A 20,349-nucleotide genomic window follows, 5' to 3' on the forward strand; every position below is an offset into this window, starting at 1 on the left:
CCCATGCCCCTCTCTACCCTCTGAAGGTGTTCACTCCCTTCCAGGGTATTTTTTGGTAGAGGTATTCAAAAGCATGAGGAGTCTGGACAGAGTAGATAGGGAAGATTCCCCACTGGAAGATCCAAGAACGGGAGGACATAGATTTTTTTGGGGGGATAAATTTAGAGTACCCAATTCATTTTTTCCAATTAAGGGGCAGTTTAGCGTGTTCAATCCACCTACCCCGCACACCTTGTGGGTTGTGGGGGTGAAACCCATGCAAACACGGGAAGAATGTGCAAACTCCAACACGGACGGTGACCCAGAGCCGGGATCGAACCTGGGACCTCGGCACCGTGAGGCAGCAGTGCTAACCCACTGCACCACTCTGCTGGGGAGGACCTGCTAGGTTTAAGGTATTATGGCAAAAGAAGCATTTTCGCACAGCGGGTGGTTAGGGCCTGCACTGTCTCAGAGTGTGGTGGAGGCCAGTTCAATCTTGTCATTCAAGGACGAATTGGATTGTCGCCTGAAAAGGAAGAATGTGCCGGGTTAGGGGGAAAAGGCTTGGGAATGGCATTAGGAAAATTCCTCGCTCGGGGAGCCAGGACAGACATGATGGGCAAATGGCCTCTGTGTTGAAGCAAGCCTGTGATTCTGGGTGCAGTTCCGTCAGCAACACAAGCCCTTCTGCTGTCTGAACCAGATGACTCTCTTCACAGAACCACGGAATCCCTATAGTGCAGAAGGATTCCATTCGGCCCATCGGGTCTGCACCGACCCTCCGAAAGAGCACCTTACCTTGGCCCTAGCCTATCCCCGTAACCCCATCTAACCTGCACATCACTGCACTGTGGGAGGAACCCGGAGCACCCGGAGGAAACCCACACCGACACGGGGAGAACGTGCAGACTCCGCACAGACAGTCACCCGAGGCCGGAATTGAACCCGGGGCCCTGGCGCTCTGAGGCAGCAGTGCTAACCACTGTGCCACTCGTGTGTGTGTGACCCTGGGTAATTTAATGCTGGTGAGCTGTTTGCTCATGGAACGTCTCACAACTGAGCCTAATTCCATCTCAGGCCCAAAGCACATGGAACCAACTCTCAGCTGGCATCCTGAGGTGGTCTCGAATGATTTGGCAAAAGCCATTGTGAGTCTTTTTCCCTTAAATTCTTCATAAAAATGCCCCACCGAAATACCTGAGGTGAGGTAGTCTGTACCTAAAGCTGCTGTGAACTTAACGCCTCTCACCGCATAAAGTCTGCAGGTGAAGGAGCTTTTTTAACGAGACTCTCTTGGCGATGGGGTTCTGGGTGGGGTTTCCCAGCCCGTCACCGGCGGGCATCGCGGCGGGCGGGCCAGCAAAATTCGCAGAGCCGTTAAAAGTCAACGGCGCTCCAAATCCGCCCGTCTCATCCCGCCAGTGGCGAGCCTGGAAAATCCCGCCCTCTGCTCCGATCCGCAGGAAGTGCTAATCTCCAGTGGGAGGACTCAGAATCGTGGGCTTGGGTCACAGTGCTGCAGTTTGCAGTCAAAACCACCATTGCTGTGGTCCACCAGATGGGGAATGAAAGAGCTGACAACCAAGGGCTTCAGGCCCTAAGCCCCAGAGCTGTCACTCCCACCTAACCTCTGAGGCTGGGGGTTTTATTTAGTCTGTTCCTGACTGGTATGTTGGGTGGAACACTTTACGAGGCGTGTTTTATCCTGGATTGTGAAGATAAACATTACATATTATTCCTGCCTCTCTCCCCTTCTCTACAGCCCCCCCCCACCCCCCCATCCTCGGTGTCTCTGTTATTTTTAATTACAGGACATTAATAGTAACATTATATTAAGATTAATTGCAATTCCCTCCTTGTTCGGAGCTTTAACGGGTTGGTAAACAACCGGGGAAATCTGGTGTCGTTAGTCTGAACCAAGAAGTGGCTCTAAAACGGGTTTCAATTGGATTGAGAGATTGAGATGTACAATCAATCCTCCCCAATCAAATCAGGCCTGGCGTCCCTCCAGGCCTTTCTGTCCAAACTCCTAACAGCTCCAAAGCTCGCAAATCACCGCTGACGTTTTCTGCTGTGTGTGAATCCTGCAATCACATTTGCCGTCAAGACAAGTCAGGATTCCATTTCGGTGAGGCAAATTGAACAGGGCGACGCCTTGGAGTCAAGAGCAGAAAATGATTCCTTGCAGCCGTGTCCGAGCCATGGTCGGTAGCGTTCTTTTGAGTCGGAGGCTCGTGGCCTTCACGTCGCACACCGGGGACTTGGAGTGACCCGGAGTGACAGTACAACCTCTTACTGAGGTGGCAGTGATAGGGGTGGGGGGAGCATATAAGATTGAACATAAGATTCGGGAATGGGATCGGGAAGGCAACTGGGGAATGCCAACCTATCTGATGCAAATCCGCAGTCTTGCCGGGCCAAGTGATGGCGACTTTCAGGAGCAATGTGGGAGCGGGCCTCCAAGGGTGCGTCGACTGACCCCAAAATGGTTGGGGCGGGGGGGGGGGGGGGGGTAGGGGATGGCGTTAATGACCTTCCTCAATATCTCCGCATTGCAGAGGGAGTACTGCATTGTCGGAGGTGCTGGTTTTTGGATGAAATGGCAGACCAAGGCCTCACCTGTCCCTCAGGTGGACAGTAAAGATCCCATGGCACTGTTTGAAAGAAGACCAAGCGGTGGTCTACCTGATGCCCCATCAATATTTATCCCCTCAGTCACCACCATTAAACAAATACCAATTAACGTCGGCTGGATTTGAGCCGAAGACGCCAGAGGTGAAAGGGCATTGTGGTGACTTTGGCAGGGGTAGGGAAACGGGAGATCATTTTATGAATTAATTCAAGGAAAAAGCGTAGGCGGCCTATTTTGTCACTGAGGAGATTAATTATAAATTAAAACAGCATCAACAATGCAAATCCTTCAGAATCCTTTCCGAAGCGTAAAATACACCCTCTTATTGTAAGAGGCATTGTAAGGCCCCAGCAGCAAACCTTGCTGCATAGTAAACTGCCCACAGACTCGGTGAGTCTGTTAAATTGCATTGAGGGCGTTACCCCCCTCCCCCCCCCCTCCCCCACCACCACCACCCTCCAAACTCCCCTACTGCCGCCCACCCACCTTGCTCTGTGTCCCCAAGGGCAGGCAGACACACAGAGTTCTCTTGGTTCCTCCCGGAGGTGCGTTTTGCGTCAGGCAAGATAATTGCTGCGAGATTGACTGTTCACTGGAGGTACTGGAGCGGGAATAAATCAACGGCTTTATGCCAAATGAGGGGATGGAGATCAGAAAGGGGGCTAATGGAAATGGCGCAGGGGTCGTCACAAACCATGATTCGCCTGACGGTGCAGCACTCCTCGCAGGCCCGCCGCTAATGTGCTGCTGATCTTTTCAGGCCGGTTTGCCCATGCAGAGCGGGCCCCAGACTCACTGGAGCGGAGCTGGGCATTATAGCAGCAAATGAACAGGAAAATTGAAGCAATGTTATGCTAGGAATTTAGAGCGTCACCTCTCCGACCCGAAGGAAATTGTGTAACGGAGATGAGAAATAGCGCAGTTGCCGCAGATGCCCGTTTGCTGTGCAACCTTTCACCCTCCGTGCTGCTAAGAGTTGTCAGCACCAACCTGTGTATTAGCTTAAAGTGGGGGCAGGGGGCACGCGCTGTCTGCTGGGTCCATTCCACCGTTCAATACGCTCGTGGCTGATCTGTACCTCAACCTCATTTGTCCCACATCCCATGATACACTTACCTCATAAAAACCTTATTGATCCCAATCATAACAGTTCTACCCCCCTTCAGCATCCGTAGTCTTATCGAGCAAGAAAATTACAGAATTCTACCACACTTTGACTTTGCTTCCGGCTCTTGCGATTTTATTCTGATTTTAAGCTAACAGCCGCAGGCGCGCTCTGCAAATGCGTGTGCCCCTTCAAGAACTCGCCCACATCCAGGGGACAACTCTGGTTTCCCCAGTCAAGCCACCGAGGAGAGCCCCATAAGACATGGAGCAGAATTAGGCCACTCGGCCCATCGAGTCTGCTCCGGCATTCAATCCTCAATCATGGCTCATCCCCATTCTCCTGCCTTCTCCCCATGACCCCTGATCCCCTTATTAATCAAGAACCTATCTATCTCTGTCTTAAAGGCACTCAGTGACTTGGCCTCCACAGCCTTCTGCGGCAAAGAGTTCCATAGATTCACCACCCTCTGGCTGTGTCTTCAGGATCTAGTTTTTCCAACAAGTGGAAACATCCTCTCCATGTCCACACTATTCAGGCCTCGCACTATCTTGTAAGTTTCAATAAGATTCCCCTCATCCTTCTAAACTCCAACGAGGACAGACCCAGAGTCATACGAAAAGTTCTTCATTCCAGGGATCATTCTTGTGAACTTCCTCTGGACCCTTTCCAAGGTCAGCACATCCTTCCTTACATACGGGTTCCAAAACTGCTCACAATACTCCAAATGGGGTCTGACCAGAGCCTTATATAGCCTAAGACCCTGGACTTGTATTCTAGCCCACGCGACATGAATGCTAACATTGCATTTGCCCTCTTAACTGCCGACTGAACCTGCACGTGTGACTAGCCCCCTGCCCATCCCACCTCACCCCCACTTCCAAAATCCCCTCTAATGCTGGTTTCAGTCCACCAGGCAGGGCTCGTGCTGTCAAGTGGCCATCAGGGGTGACAGTAAGCCGTGGTGTGTAAAGAGTCAATGGCGATTGATTTGAGATGTTTAAGGGGACTAAAGGATTTTGAATGGGTGTTTTCTCCAGTTGATGGGATGACGAGTGGGTTCTGAACCAGGGGACATAACCGTTAAAGTTAGAGCCAAGCTATTCAGCCAGTGATGTCAGGCAGCACCTCACTCCCAGCCATGGAAAACTGGAATTCCCGGTCTGTCTCCTCCAAAAAGCTGGCGAAAGTTGCTCAGGATTTGCAGGGAGCTGGGTAACTGAACATTGCTAAACTGCAATTGAGAGATTTTTGCTGGGCAAGGCTATTTGGGATCTTGGAGTTATATCAGCACAGCAGAAAGCTATTCGGCCCATCAAGTCCATGTTGCCCCTCTGTGAAACAATCCCGTCAGTCCCATCTCACTCCTCTATCTCTATTACCCTGAAGGTTCATCGCCCTCAACTGCCCACCCAATTTCGATTCGAAATCATTCACCGTCTCTGCTTCCCCATCCGGCCCGGCAGCGAGTTCCACGGCGTCACCACTCGCTGGGTAAAAATGTTCATCGCCACGCCAGCCGCCCATACCTCTTGCTCAAAAGCTTAAACCAGTGTTCCATGTGCCAACAGCTAACGGGAACAGCTTTCATTGGCTACCTTTCCTGATCCAGTGGGTTACAGAATCAAGGTGCACTGGCGGAGTTCAGATACAGAACATCCGTGTTTGAATGAATTGGAGGAAGTGGGCTCAAGGTACTGAATTCCCCCCACCCCCGCCACGCACTCCTATCTTCCGAACGGCGCTCGGTATGAAGTGCTCAGCCCAGTCTAGCCTTGGCACCGCTGCCTCGGAGAAAAGTCCACTTCATTAACTTCGCATTAGTTCCACAAGGTTTGGTCAGATGTAGCGAGAAAGCAATTTAAACAGGGTGCAATTTGCCAGGGCTCACTTGTCACATTTGCAGATGTCTCCGGTCTGACAACCCGCGTGGAAAGGTGAAGGATTTGGAATTACAGCTGCGGGCTGCGGTTCACGTCTGTACGTAATAGACATGTAGGATCCTGAAATGACTTGAAATTACACTGGGAGGAATGTTAAGATCTTCATTGTAAGGGGATGGATGAAGGAATATGATCCAAGTACCGTATGCAGCTTCCTCCTAGTCCGTGCACCCCACTGACTGCCCGGCATCGCTCCTCTCGAACCCGGACTGAGATAATGGGCCACACACACTACACTGCCCCCCCCCCCCCCGTTTCTTCCCCCATTCCCTCAATTCTCCCCCGTAGCCAATCCTCACTGGAGTTTACCCCCCGCTCCCCCAGAGGCTAGGACTTTGAATTTATTCAAAGCTGAGTTAAACAGATTTTTGATAGACATGGGAGTCAAAGGTACTGGTGGGCGGGGAGACAGGAGAGTGGAGTTAAGACCACAGTCCGATTAACCCTGATAATATTGGACGGTGGAGCAGGATTGAGGGGCTGAATGGCCTACTCCGACTGTTTCGTATGATCTTACCGCGGCGGTGTTGACAGAACTTTGGAGATGCTCTCCTCCCTTCACACCGTCGTGACCAGCAGCAACAGCTGAAACCAGCAGAAGGGCTCTCGGTTTCTGTTGCTGCCACTCCTGACTACTTGCTCTGTCCTTGCGGACCACGCTTGCAGTTACCAAGCCCAACCCGATTCCTGCTATAACACATCACCCTCTCACCCCAAACCCCCACAGCGATGAGAGCGCTTTCAGGCGTACCCACTCTATACTGAGAGAACAACCGTCTAAATTCGACACACTAAATACTCATGAAACAATAATATTTTACTTATTAAAGTGTTGGGTGTGAGTGGTCTTAAATCACTTCCTTGCCAAGATGGCGCCGAGGTCATTTGCTTTAGTTACCGGCTTCTCTTAACATCCAGAAGCAGGTTGAAAAGTCACCTTCTGGCTCCTCAAAGTCCAGTCTTTTATTAAATCAGATTGAGCATAATTTTACTCATCCCTCTCTTGGAGCTTCAGAATTAATGTGCGTTCGTTCATCTGCACCTCTCTCTCACTGCTGTTTTTCTCTGTCTCGGTTTTTTCAATCCTCCATCTCTTTTTGTCCCCCCCCCCCCCAAACTCCCTCCTCATCTTTCACGTTTCTTCTCCATTTCCCTTTACTCTCACTCCATCCCCTTCCCCTTTTATACTTCCCGTATTTTCTCTCCCCTCGATTGTTCCTTTCTCTTCAGTTATTTGTCTCTCCAGGCCTCTTTGACCCTCGCTACATCTTCTCTTTTGCTGACGTTAGCTCCTTTAACCCAGTTCCTTGTCGCTTCTCTCTTGTCACCAAATTCACCCGCGTGCTAATTTTTCAGCACCTCCCGCTTAACATATTCCCATCTCTCCACACACTTTTTCACAAGCCGTTCAAATGTCTCTTCTAATCACAAGAATTGACAGAGACGTATTAGCCTGTGTGCTAAAAATAGCACCACTTCTCATCTGCCTGTGTTTCTTCACAGCCATCCGTGGCTCCCTGGATTGATCTGCGCCTCTGGTTTCCTCTCGCACTCTCTCTTCCTTTCCATCCATTCTTCTCTTCTTATCGGTTTATTTTCCTTTGTTCTCTCTCTCTCTCTGTCAGTCACTCGAGAGTTTAATGTGATTTTTAAATTTTATTAAAAAAATTAGAGCCTTCGTGAGTACTGTGCACAGATTTGGTCATCTCGACTGCGGAGGGATCTGTATGTGGGTAGCACAGTGGTCAGCACTGTTGCTTCGCAGCGCCAGGGTCTCGGGTTCGATTCCCGGCTTGGGTCACTGTCTGTGTGGAGTCTGCACGCTCTCCCCGTGTGTGCGTGGATTTCCTCCGGGTGCTCCGGTTTCCTCCCACAAGTCCCGAAAGACGTGCTTGTTAGGTGAATTGGACATTCTGAATTCTCCCTCTGTGTATCCGAACAGGCGCCGGAATGTGGCGACTAGGGGATTTTCACAGGAACTTCATTATAGTTAATGTAAGCTTACTTGTGACAAAATAATAAAGGTGATTATTATTATTTGCCATAGCGGGATTTCTGCGGAGGTTCGCCAGATTACTCCCTGGAATGTAAGGATTGTCCAGTGAAGAGATTGAGGAAAGTGGGCCTGCATTCTTTAGAGTTTCAAAGAATGAGGTGATCTCACTAAAGCTTCTTAAATTCTTAAAGGGTGTGACAGGATGGAAACAGATGGGACGTTTCCCCTGGCTGGTGAGCCTAGAACCAGGGGACACAATCTCAGGATAAGGGGCAGGTCATTTAAGTGTCATAGAACATAGAACAATACAGCGCAGTACAGGCCCTTCGGCCCACGATGTTGCACCGACATGGGAAGTCAAAAAAACAAAAGCCATCTAACCTACACTGTGCCATTATCATCCATATGCTTATCCAATAAACTTTTAAATGCCCTCAATGTTGGCGCGTTCACTACTGTTGCAGGTAGGGCATTCCACGGCCTCACCACTCTTTGCGTAAAGAACCTACCTCTGACCTCTGTCCTATATCTATTACCCCTCAGTTTAAGGCTATGTCCCCTCGTGCTAGCCATTTCCATTCGCGGGAGAAGGCTCTCACTGTCCACCCTATCTAACCCCTGATCATTTTGTATGCCTCTATTAAGTCTCCTCTTAACCTTCTTCTCTCCAACGAAAACAACCTCAAGTCCATCAGCCTTTCCTCATAAGATTTTCCCTCCATACCAGGCAACATCCTGGTAAATCTCCTCTGCACCCGTTCCAAAGCTTCGACGTCCTTCCTATAATGAGGTGACCAGAACTGTACGCAATACTCCAAATGCGGCCGTACTAGAGTTTTGTACAGCTACAACATGACCTCATGACTCCGGAACTCAATCCCTCTACCAATAAATGTGAGAGAACCTTTAAGAAATGGGTGTTTATATGTGGGTGTGTATATAAGTATCTGTAGTGAGAGTACCTTTAAAAAATGGGTGTTTATTACTGCAGTGATGTCAGAGTGTGGGTGGAGCTGGGCTGTCTGTCAGCTTTTTACTTTCGTTTTAGGCTGTTTGCTGCAGGATGTGTTTTAGTTTTGTTTTCAGTGTTGGAGCTGAAGCCAGACAGAGCAGTTGTACTGCTGTTCTCTCTGCCATGAAAAGACTATCTCTTGATCATTTGGTGAATTCAGAATTATAAATGTTCTCAGTAGTGAATGTAAACCTAATGTGCTTCTGTTAAAAGGTGCTTCTTCTGTCTTCTGGATGTTGTTTGGGAAGTTATTAAGGATTACTTAGTGTTGTATTCGTTGGGGGTTGTATTTGAATTGATGGTTGCTAAGATGTTCACTGTATGTTTTAAAAAGGTTAACTTGAGTTCATAGAATAAACCGTGTTTTGCTTTAAAAAATACTTTTCCATTTCTGCTGTACCACACCTGTACAGTGGGCCGTGTGCTCCCCATACCACAATCTATTAAAAGTTGTGGCTCAGGTGAACTCCATGATACACTTTGGGGTTCTCTAAACCCTGGCCCATAACATAAGGCTGAGATGGGGAGTAACTTCTTCACGGAGTGGGTGGTGAATCTTTGGAGCTCTCTATCCAAGAGGGCTGTGGAAGCTCGATCGTTGAACATGTTCAAGACGGAAATTTTTCTTTTCTTCTTAAATTTAGAGTATCCAATTATTTTTTTTCCAATGAAGGGGCAATTTGGCGTGGCCGATCCACCTATCCTGCACATCTTTGGGTTGTGGGGGTGAGGCCCACGCAGACAAGGGGAGAATAGAAAGCATCCTATCGGGCTGCATCACAGCCTGGTATGGCAACTGCTCGGCCCAGGACCGCAAGAAACTGCAGAGAGTCGTGAACACCGCCCAGTCCATCACACAAACCTGCCTCCCATCCATTGACTCCATCTACACCTCTCACTGCCTGGGGAAAGCGGGCAGTATAATCAAAGATCCCTCACACCCGGCTTACTCACTCTTCCAACTTCTTCCATCGAGCAGGAGATACAGAAGTCTGAGAACACGCACGAACAGACTCCAAAACAGCTTCTTCCCCGCTGTTACCAGACTCCTAAATGACCCTCTTATGGACTGACCTCATTAACACTACACCCTGTATGCTTCATCCGATGCCGGTGCTTAGATAGTTACATTGTATACCTTGTGTTGCCCTATTATGTATTTTCTTTTATTCCTTTTCTTCCCATGTACTTAATGATCTGCCTATACTGTACGCAGAAAAATACTTTTCACTGTACCTCGGTACACGTGACAATAAACAAATCCAATCCAATCCAATGTGCAAACCCCACACGGACAGTGACCCGGGGCCGTGATTCGAACCCGGGTCCTCGGTGCCATGAGGCAGCAGTGCTAACCACTGCACCACCGTGCTGCCCAGCTGCTCAAGGCTGAAATTGATAGTTTTTTGGAATTTCAACGGGATATTGGGATAGTGGGACAAAAGGACAAAGAGCTGGAATGACCAGCCATGATCGGTTTGAGTGACAGAGGCGGACTGGATGGGTCGTCTGCCCTACTCCTGCTCCGGCGCTCCTCAAACAGGCAGGTAAAAATTGCTTGTTGATTCGGTGCTTAAGGAAATTTTGTGAAATACCTCGCTGTTTTCGTGGGGTTAACAAGTTGGAAATAAATCTCAATGGAACAAGTGGTGAGATGAGCCTGATGTTAGCCTGCTAAACAGCCACGCACTTGAGATTGCCAATAGAAATCTCTGTGCCACCGTTAATAGCTTTAGTTGTGATGTGTGCTTATGGCCCTGCGTTAAACACTCGAAGACAGCTCAAGCTCAGAGCACTAAAATCATTTTTCAGACACAACATCAGCGTGACTGCATCAGACCGGTAACCAATTTCTTTTATTGACCCAAGTTGTCTAAACAACTTGTTAAATCACAGAAAACAAGACCTTGGCAAGGGGATTTGAGCAGTGAAATATAAAGCAGCAGTAAAATTGGATTGGCTAAATAATGACTGGGATTGTTGTTTGCTGCGAGTCCCTCGCACATTTAAGATCGCAGACCCACTCTCGAATGCCCCCTCGCATAGTTAGTCTCTTACACTCTTGCACTGTTGCTTGCACTCTCTCTCACACTCTCATTCTCTCTCATGCACTCTCGTTCTCTCGCCCACTCACTCTCATCCTCCCTTTTTCTCACTCTCTCTCTCTCTCATTTGAACTCTCACTTTCTCTTGTGCTTTCCCGGATGTCAACACTCTCTAACATGCAGACCACTCTTTTGTGCGCCCCTCCCGTTCTCACGCACACCCTCTCGCACTTGCATGCGCCATCCTGACCTCATGCCTGTTGTCGCGCACACTCTCCTACTCCGCGTGCGCCCGATCTCGCACGCACCACACTCGTGCACACCCTCTCCCGTTCCTGTGCGCGCCCACTCTCTCTCTCGCGCAAACTCTCTCGCATGCACCCTCGCACTCGCGCACGGTCTCACGTACACCCTCTCTCACATTCGCGCGTGTCCTCTCTTGTGCACGTCCTCTCCCTCTCTTGTGCACGCCCACTCCCTCTCATGTGCACGCCCACTCCCTCTCATGTGCACGCCTTCTCCCGCACTTGCACGCGCCTTCTCCCGCTCGCAGAGCGGCCCTCTTAACATGGCCCTCTCTTGTGCACGCCCTCTCCCTCTCTTGTGCACGCCCACTCCCTCTCTTGTGCACGCCCTCTCCCGCACTTGCACACGCCTTCTCCCGCTCGCAGACGCGCCTTCTCTCGTGCCCGCCCTCACCCTCTCTCCCGCTCGCCCTCGCCCCCTCTGGCGCCCACCCTCGCCCCCTCTCTCACTTACATGGTGTCTGTCCACAAGTTCATGCGCATCTATACACAGATAAATATATCTTACAAATATTAATCTTTGGTTTGTAGGGGCGAAGCCCATGCAAACATGGGGAGAATGTGCAAACTCCACACCGACAGTGACCCAGAGCCAGGATCGAACCCGGGTCCACAGCGCCGTGAGGTAGCAGTGCTTACCACTGTGCCGTTGTCCCAAATATTAGTTTTGCACAAATTTAATCCAGTTAATATTTGTTCTTATGCAGTACACTTATTCTGTGATGTGGCATCGCTGGCAAGGCCAGCAATTGTGGCCCAACTCTTAATTGCCCTTCAGAGGGTGGTGGTGAGCTGCCTTATTGAACCGCTGCAGTCCATGTGGTGTAGGTACACCCACAGTGCTGTTAGGGAGGGAGTTCCAGGATTTTGTCAAATCGACAAAAGAACGGCGATATATTTCCAAGTCAGGATGGGGGGGGTGGCTTGGAGGGGAACCTCCAGGTGGTAATGGGGTTCCCATGTGTCTGCTGCCCTTGTAAAGGTGGCAGAGGCTGCTCTTGATTTGATTGTAAGAAGCAGAATATAAGGTAGATAGAAAGTAACATGATAGGGCTCAAATAAACAGGCCAAGAGACGGAGGGCATCAGGACAAAGGAGGGCACAGAGCGAGCAGCATGTCAGGATTCAGAAGAGGAGAGGCAGAACATCGAGATGCAGACAGGCAGAGTGGGGCAAAACATCAGTACCCACGTTGCAGCCTACTGTGAGCTTCAGTTGGAAGGTGCCAGATATTTGCTTTGTAAACACAAACAGATTAACAGCACTGAAGCTTTAATCGTCTTAGTCTGGTATTTCAACATGGAATAGAATGAGCTGTGATCGAGCTGTGAAGCTCCTCTTCCACACCGAACAAGTAAACTATAATTAAAGGCACAGTGTAGCTAATCTGATCAATACAGCCCCATTTACTCTTATCAGGGAACATGGCCATACAGACCTTGCATTACAACAGGGAACAGGCTGGAAAAATACTGCAATGGCTGAAGAGTGCTGTGATCCTGAGGTTGTGAAAGGTGCTATACCAATGCAGGTTTGTTTTATACAGTGCATATATATATATATCAGTTATGAATTTGGCTGCATCGGGTAAACCTCTGCAAGGAAAGTGGTCAGTACAAGCGGTGACCGCGAAAAGCAGATTCTGCAGTGCAGGATTGGTGTAGACATTGGTCGAATTGTTCTGGCTTCGGACTGGAACCTTTACGTCCGGCAGCTCGGTGAGCTCCCCAAAGTAGTCCGAGCCCCATCATTCGCTGACAAAGGCCGTTTTCTGGGCCCCGTACTCCACTCTGGCGAGAGGGGGCCATAACGGGATTTGCGGCGGAGAGATCTCCGAAGGTGACCTCGCCGGGGAGGCGGAGACCAGTGTCGTCCCTGGGCGGTCGGGGACACGACAGGGCCGTGCATGTTTTCAAGAAGGAGTTAGAGATGGTTCTAGGGGCTAAAGGGATCGAAGGATAGGGAGGGGGGGGGTGTCTCGAAGGGCCGAACGGCCTCCTCCTGCTCCTGTTTTCCATGTTTCCAGCTTCCCTTGGTGCATCCTCTGCAATTGCTGTCTTGATGCTCTCTGCCGAGGAGTGTCAGTGCTCTCTTCTCCTGAAGTTAAACAGAACCCCTCTGGGGGTATTGCAAAGGCACCATGCAGAGGTTTGGTTTGGGTCATCCAGGGCTGGTTTAGCACAGTGGGCTAAACAGCTGGCTTGTAATGCAGAACAAGACCAGCCGCGCGGGTTCAATTCCCGTACCGGCCTCCCCGAACAGGCGCCGGAATGTGGCGACTAGGGGCTTTTCACAGTAACTTCATTGAAGCCTACTTGTGACAATAAGCGATTATTATTATATTGTCCCCATTTTACTGGGCGGTGTAGTTAATGCTTGTGGGGGGGGGGGGGGGGGGGGGGGGCGGGGAGGGTGGGGGGGGGGGGTGGCAAAGCCCATTCGTTAAATCCAGTTGGGAATGTAGAAAAGAAGCTGCTTTATGCAGAGAGTGGTGAGGATGTGGAACTTGCTGCCACAGGGAGCGTTTGAGGTATAAAAGGGCAGAGGCGTTTAAGGTAATACATGAGAAACAGAAGGACATGCTGATGGGGTGAGATGATCTCGGGATGGAGGAGGCTCGTCTGAACCATAAACACCAGCATTGACCTGTTGGCCCAAAGGGCCTATTTCTGTGCCGTTAATTTTGTGTCCCTTTTATGTACAAACCCTGAGCAGCTTGGCAAGTGTAGGAATTCGCAGCGTTTATCTTGGGATGTCGCATCACATCACCTACTCCCCAGCTTCTGCTGTTTCCTTTGATAAGACGGGTCTCGCGCAGGACCATGAAGTCAGCGGCACTGCGAGTTCCGGAGCTCGACAGAATGACAAATTCCCACCTTGCGTCGAAGGTGGAAGCTGTTTGACCACTGAGACCTCCAGGTGGGAAAGTCTGGTCAGTTCTTTCCCTCTGACCATTATTTGTGCAAATAGCCAGTTCAAGGGGGAACAGAATGGGCTCTGCTAGGTATGGACACACAGGTCGATCCAGTGACGTGATTGTGCTTCTTGAGCACCTCCCAAGCGTCAAAGAGCTGATCAGGTGCACAACGTAAATGGGCCCCATTTGCTGCCAGGTCAGGTGGGTGAGAGCTGCCCAGCTATGCTGGTCGAGGGGTAATAACCTAATAATAATAATCTTTATTAGTGTCACAAGTAGGCTTACATTAACAGTGCAATGAAGTTACTGTGAAAAGCCCCTAGTCGCCACAATCCGGCGCCTGTTCGGGGACACACGGAGAATTCAGAATGTCCAATTCACCTAACAAGCACAGGAGGGGGGGGGGGGGGGGGGGGTGGGGGTTCTCCAACCTTCCGCCGGGTCGGAGAATCGCCGGGGGGTGGCGTCAACCCCGCCGGCCGCCGAATTCTCTGGCACCGAAAATTTGGCGGGTGCAGGAATCGCTCCGGTCGGCGGGCCCTCCTCCCCCGGCGATTCTCCGGCCCACGATGGGCCGAAGACCCGCTGCTTCTATGCCAGTCCCGTCGGCGTAAATAAAACCAGGTCGCTTACCGGCGGGACCTGGCGGCACGGGCTGGCTCCGGGATCCTGGGGGGTGTCCCCACAATGGCCTGGCCCGCGATCGAGGCCCACCGATCCGCGGGCGGGCCTGTGCCGTGGGGGCACTCTTTTCCTATGCGCGGACCGTCAGCCTCCGCGATGTCCGACGCGTAGGTGACCCAACCCCCCTGCGCATGCGCGGGGATGGCGTTGGCAGCCGCTGGTGCTCCCGCGCAGGCGCGGACTCGAGCCGGCCAGCGGTGTCCCTTCAGCCCCGGCTGGCGTTGCGCCAAAGGCCTTCCACGCCATCTGGTGTGGCACCAACCACTCCGGGACAGGCGTAGCCCCTAAAGGTGCGGAGGATTCTCTAAAGGTGCCACCCCGTCCCGCCGGGACCCCCCGCCCCGCCGGGTAGGGGAGAATCCCGCCCCACTCCTTTCGGGACCTTTGGGAGGAAATCGGATCTCCCGGAGGAAACTCACGCAGACACGGGGAGAACGTGCAGACTCCTCACAGACCGTGACCCAAGCCGGGAATTGAACCCGAGTCCCTGGCGCTGTGAAGCAACAGTGCTAACCACTGTGCTACCATGCCTCCTTTGTCATGTGGCTCCTTCCATTGTCTATCAGTCAACATATTTGCAGACACGTCATCTGCTCACGGAGCTCACTGGCCTCGGAGAGGTGTTCTCCAGTGAAATATGGGACGTGTTACTTGCTGACTCATCATCATCCCCTGACGATGCAGTAGCTACTCCATGCTTGAGTCAGCGACTAACCGCAATGCCATACACAGCTCCCGAAACTGGCTTTGAAAAAGGGCTGAATGAGGCATCCACCATCAGGCTACAGGATTTGGACAAGCTAGGAGAGTGGGCAATGAAGCGGCAGATGGAATACAATGTGGAAAAGTGTGAGGTTATGCACTTTGGAAGGAGGAATCTAGGCATAGACTATTTTCTAAATGGGGAAATGCTACAGAAAGCAGAAGCACAAAGGGACTTGGGAGTCCTTGTTCACGATTCTCTTAAGGTTAATGTGCAGGTTCAGTCGGCAGTTAAAAAGGCAAATGCAATGTTAGCATTCATGTCGAGAGGGCTGGAATACAAGAGTAGGGATGTACTTCTGAGGCTGTATATGGCTCTGGTCAGACCCCATTTGAAGTATTGTGAGCAGTTTTGGGCCCTGTATCTAAGGAAGGATGTGCTGACCTTGGAAAGGGTCCAGAGGAGGTTCACAAGAATGATCCCTGGAATGAAGCTCTTGTCGTATGAGGAACGGTTGAGGACTCTGGGTCTGTCCTCATTGGAGTTTAGAAGGATGAGGGGGGGGGATCTGATTGAAACTTACAGGATACTGCGAGGCCTGGATAGAGTGGACGTGGAGAGGATGTTTCCACTTGTAGGAAAAACTAGAACCAGAGGACACAATCTCAGACTCCAGGAACGATCCTTTAAAACAGAGATGAGGAGGAATTTCTTCAGCCAGAGGGTGGTGAATCTGTGGAACTCTTTGCCGCAGAAGGCTGTGGAGGCCAAATCACTGAGTGTCTTTAAGGCAGAGATAGATAGGTTTTTGATTAATTTTTTAAAAAAAATGTTTTTATTCAAGGTTTTTCAATAATTTTTACAAAACACTCCAAAAAGGAAAATAATACAAAGAAGACCCTTCTCCCAGCTACCAAGGAGGCAAAGGCCAGAACTCCGGCCTCTTTCGACTCCTGCACTCCCGGATCGTCCGAAATCCCAAATATTGCTATCCCCCAGCTCGGTTTTACCCGCGTATACAAGACCTTGGACATAGCCTTTGCAAAGTCCTTCCAAAATTCCGTAAGCTCCGGGCATGTCCAAAACATATGGGCGTGGTTCGCTGGGCTCCCCGAACACCTCACACACCTGTCCTCTACCCCAAAAAACATACTCATCCTCGCCCCTATCATATGCGCCCTGTGCACCACTTTAAACCGGATCAGGCTGAGCAAGATGAGGAGGAACTGACCCTGCCCAGCGCATCAGCCCACAGGCCCTCATCCAGCTCCTCACCCGGTTCTTGATTAATAAGGGGATCAGGAGTTATGGGGAGAAGGCAGGAGAATGGGGATGAGAAAATATCAGCCATGATTGAATGGCGGAGCAGACTCGATGGGCCGAGTGGCCTAATTCGGCACCTATGTCTTATGGTCTTGTGGTCTTAGGGTTGTAGCCCGCAAACCTCGGCCCTCCTCCAATTATGGCCTCTGTTTCGCCGATTTTCATCGTTCCGCCGTTGGGTGGCCGAACCTTCAGCTGCCTCGGTCCCAGGCTCTGGAATTCTGCCTCTCCACCTCCTTTTAAAATGCTCTGTAAAACCTACCCCTTTGAGCAAGCCCTCAGTTACCTGTCCCAGCATCACCTTCGCCTCTGTGTTCAATGATGACTGATAACACTCACACCAGCAAACTTTATACCGCATTAGTGGTGTTTTATAGAATAGAATCTCTACGGTGCAGGAGGAGGCCATTCGGCCCGTCGAACCTGTACCGACCCTTTGAATGAGCACTCGACCTATTTTCACTCCACATCCACCCCGCCCAATCGCTGTAACCCTATAACCTAATCTGCACTATGCCTGGACACGAAGAGGCAATTTAGCTGGTTGGAGGAGGGCCGAGGTTTGCCGGCTACAATCCTAAGACCACAAGACCATGAGGGGCTGGTTTAGCACACTGGGCTCAATCGCTGGCTTTTAAAGCAGACCAAGCAGGCTAGCAGCACGGTTCAATTCCCGTACCAGCCTCCCCGAACAGACGCCAGTAACTTCATTGAAGCCTACTTGTGAAAATAAGCGATTTTCATTTCATTTAGCCTGGCCAATCCACCTCACCTGCACGTCTTTGGACTGTGGGAGGAAACTGGAGCACCCGCCAGGATTGAACCCGAGCCCCTGGAGCTGTGAAGCAGCAGTGCTAGCCACTGTGCCACTGTTGCCAATTTAATGGAATACTATAATAATGTTGTTCTTCAGAGTCGCCAATATGATACTGAGGCTCTTTTTATAATAAGATGTTATGTCCCAACAGCGTAGCCAATACTGTGGGTGTTTCTATTTCTCTTCCTGAACCACAAGGCTTTCCCTTATATCGGTCAAATGACCACACAACCAGTTAGTCAGTTCAAGTTCAAAGATGGTTTATTCGGGCAGCACTGTGGTGCAGTGGTTAGCACTGCCGCCTCACGGCACGGAGGTCCCAGGTTCGATCCCGGCTCCGGGTCAGTGTCCGTGTGGAGTTTGCATATTCTTCCCGTGTTTGCGTGGGTTTCACTCCCACAACCCAAAGATGTTGCGGCTAGGTGGATTGGCCACGCTAAATTGCCCCTTAATTGGAAAAAATGAATTGGGCACTCTAAATTTATATTATACTACAAGTTAAACAACTCCTATCTGCTACAATAACCTATACTTAACTTCAGGTGACCGGCACTGTGCAAGTGGATAAGGCCTTTATCTTGATCACGTGGCTGGTTTGAAGAAGTGGCTCTGTCTCTGCTGGGCTCACTTGTCAGGTAGCGATCGTTGGTCTTGAACTTGGCTGTCTGGTCGTTATGCTGCAGTTGGGCTGGCACAGGAGGGTCCAAAAGAAGGGTGGCACAGGTCGGGTCAAAAAGCGACAGAACACATGGCTGTGTCCTCTTTTATCCTTCTGAGTTTCGCGCTCTTTGAGGCAGTCCTTAATCTTGGACCCAATAGTTCGACAGGGCTTCGATCACTGCCTTCGATTTCGGCCAATAAAGGGGCGGGTGCCTTGGTGGCTGGGCGGGTCCTTTGCGGTCATTGACCTTGGCAGTTGGGCTCTCTGAGTAAAGGGAGTGGCGCCGATCAGTCTGTGGCTGTATCGGTTACCTGAGTACAGTCCTATTGTTCTGGGGAAATGGGCCATTAGAATGCAAACGAGCGGGGGTTTCGATCAGGTCTAGCTACCTGCGTTTCAAATACACAGAAGCTCTGTATCTGTCTGAGTCCTGGGTTTGCCATAATTCCCATGGTCCTTTGCAGGTGGCCATCTCAGATGGCTACACCACTCCAATATGAAACAACAGCAACGGTCTTGCACGTTTTCCGATTACACCCAAAGCGCGAATCATGCCCCTCGACCAACGAGCCACCGTTGATGATATGTAAATGCAGGGGTGGCACGGGGCACAGTGGCTAGCACTGGGACTGCGGCGCTGAGGACCTGGGCCCTGGGTCCCTGTCCGTGTGGAGTTTGCACGCTCTCCCCATGTCTGCGTGGGTTTCACCCCCACAGAAGCTCTGAGTCCTGGGTTGGCCATACGTCCCATGGCCCTTTGCAGGTGGCCATCTCAGATGGCTGCATCCCGTCCTCTTGATCCTGAACGCGAAGCATGGTGGATCACACTGTTGATCCCTTATCCTTGGTGTGCCGGTCACCCTTGGTCAAGGACAGGTTCTACACTACTCTGTCCTATATTTTGGGGCATTTATCTCATTCTATTAACACATCACAAATTATTACTTTCACTATTAAACATTTAACTTATCTGCACAATTGAATCTCTAACTAACACTATCTAAACTACTCTCATTCTGCTGGCAAATATCAAAAAGAACTTGTGTACAGTACAAAAATTTTAAAACAGCAGCATCACATTTCTACTTAATCTAGCAAAGTTTACAGAAGTACATGGTTATAATTCTTACAGCAGATAATTCCGTTTTGTTGAATGCCGAAAAAGGGGGCTCGAATTGTATATATCGGGCACTGGGAGGCTTTTGCTCACCATTTACGGAGTCGAAGTGTCTGAATGACACTGCAGATTATTGCAGTTACTCGAAGGGCATCTACTGCGTATGAAAGGGGGTTCCATTTGGCAATGTTTTCACACCAAGTAGGGGTTTCAGTGTCTATTTCTATGTGTGGTATAGTGTCCAGGCTAGGGGTGTCATGTTGTGTGGTAGTGTTCAGGCCTGATGTGGGGTACATTAAAATAGTCCGTTGCGCGCGCAGTTGCAGATGTCCAGCGAAGATCAAAACGTCAGCGGTCCTTGCTTCATCTTGTCTTCTTCCGTGTTCTGTGCGATCCTGGGGGTGCAAGCATAATATCTGTTATCTTCGGTTAATATCTCGTTTTACTTGTTTTTCTCTCCTTAACCCAATTTCCCATTATGATCGTCACCATGTGTGACTCCCTCATTTTTTTTTAAAATAACATTTTCAGAGACAAGAAATGCAAATTTTTAAGTACAGAGATTCTCGCAGCTTGTGGTCGATGCGGGGAGTGGGCGGACAGTTTCTCCGCCCAGCCTTTTCTTTACTACAACCAGTGGTGGTTGGGGCTCACCTTAACCAGCCGAATTTGAGGGCGGCCAGTTTTATAAAGTTTCTTCGTCCCAGGGTCCAGAGGTAGTTCGCGTGTAGCAGCATGTGTGGCAACCAACTGTGTCAAACGTGTAAATAGCAGGTGGGGAACGACCAGAGTGTCGCAGAAGGTAAAGGGATGAGTGTACAGATTGTGGCAAAGGGCATTCTTTAAACCACAATAAAAGAGCAGAGAAGGGGAAACTAAGACCTGCCAAAGACAGTGAAAGGTGTAAAGAACCATTCCAGAGTACTCGAAGTGACGGGAATATTTCATAGATTTCATAGAATTTACAGTGTAGAAGGAGGCCATTCAGCCCATCGAGTCTGCACCGGCTCTTGAAAAGAGCACCCTACCCAAGATCCACACCCCTACCCTATCCCCATAACCCAGTAACCCCACCCAACACTAAGGGCAATTTAGAATGGCCAATCC

The 20,349-nt window shown here is 50.3% G+C and overlaps 1 protein-coding gene across 15 annotated transcripts in view; it reads left to right on the forward strand.

The window, feature by feature from the left end:
- The window catches only part of msi2b (musashi RNA-binding protein 2b), a 603,647-nt gene that overhangs the window by 434,030 nt on the left and 149,268 nt on the right, over positions 1–20,349 (forward strand). The window lies entirely within an intron of this gene.

Source organism: Scyliorhinus torazame, chromosome 12 (assembly GCF_047496885.1).
Source record: "Scyliorhinus torazame isolate Kashiwa2021f chromosome 12, sScyTor2.1, whole genome shotgun sequence".
In the NCBI taxonomy this organism is placed as follows: Eukaryota; Metazoa; Chordata; class Chondrichthyes; order Carcharhiniformes; family Scyliorhinidae; genus Scyliorhinus; species Scyliorhinus torazame.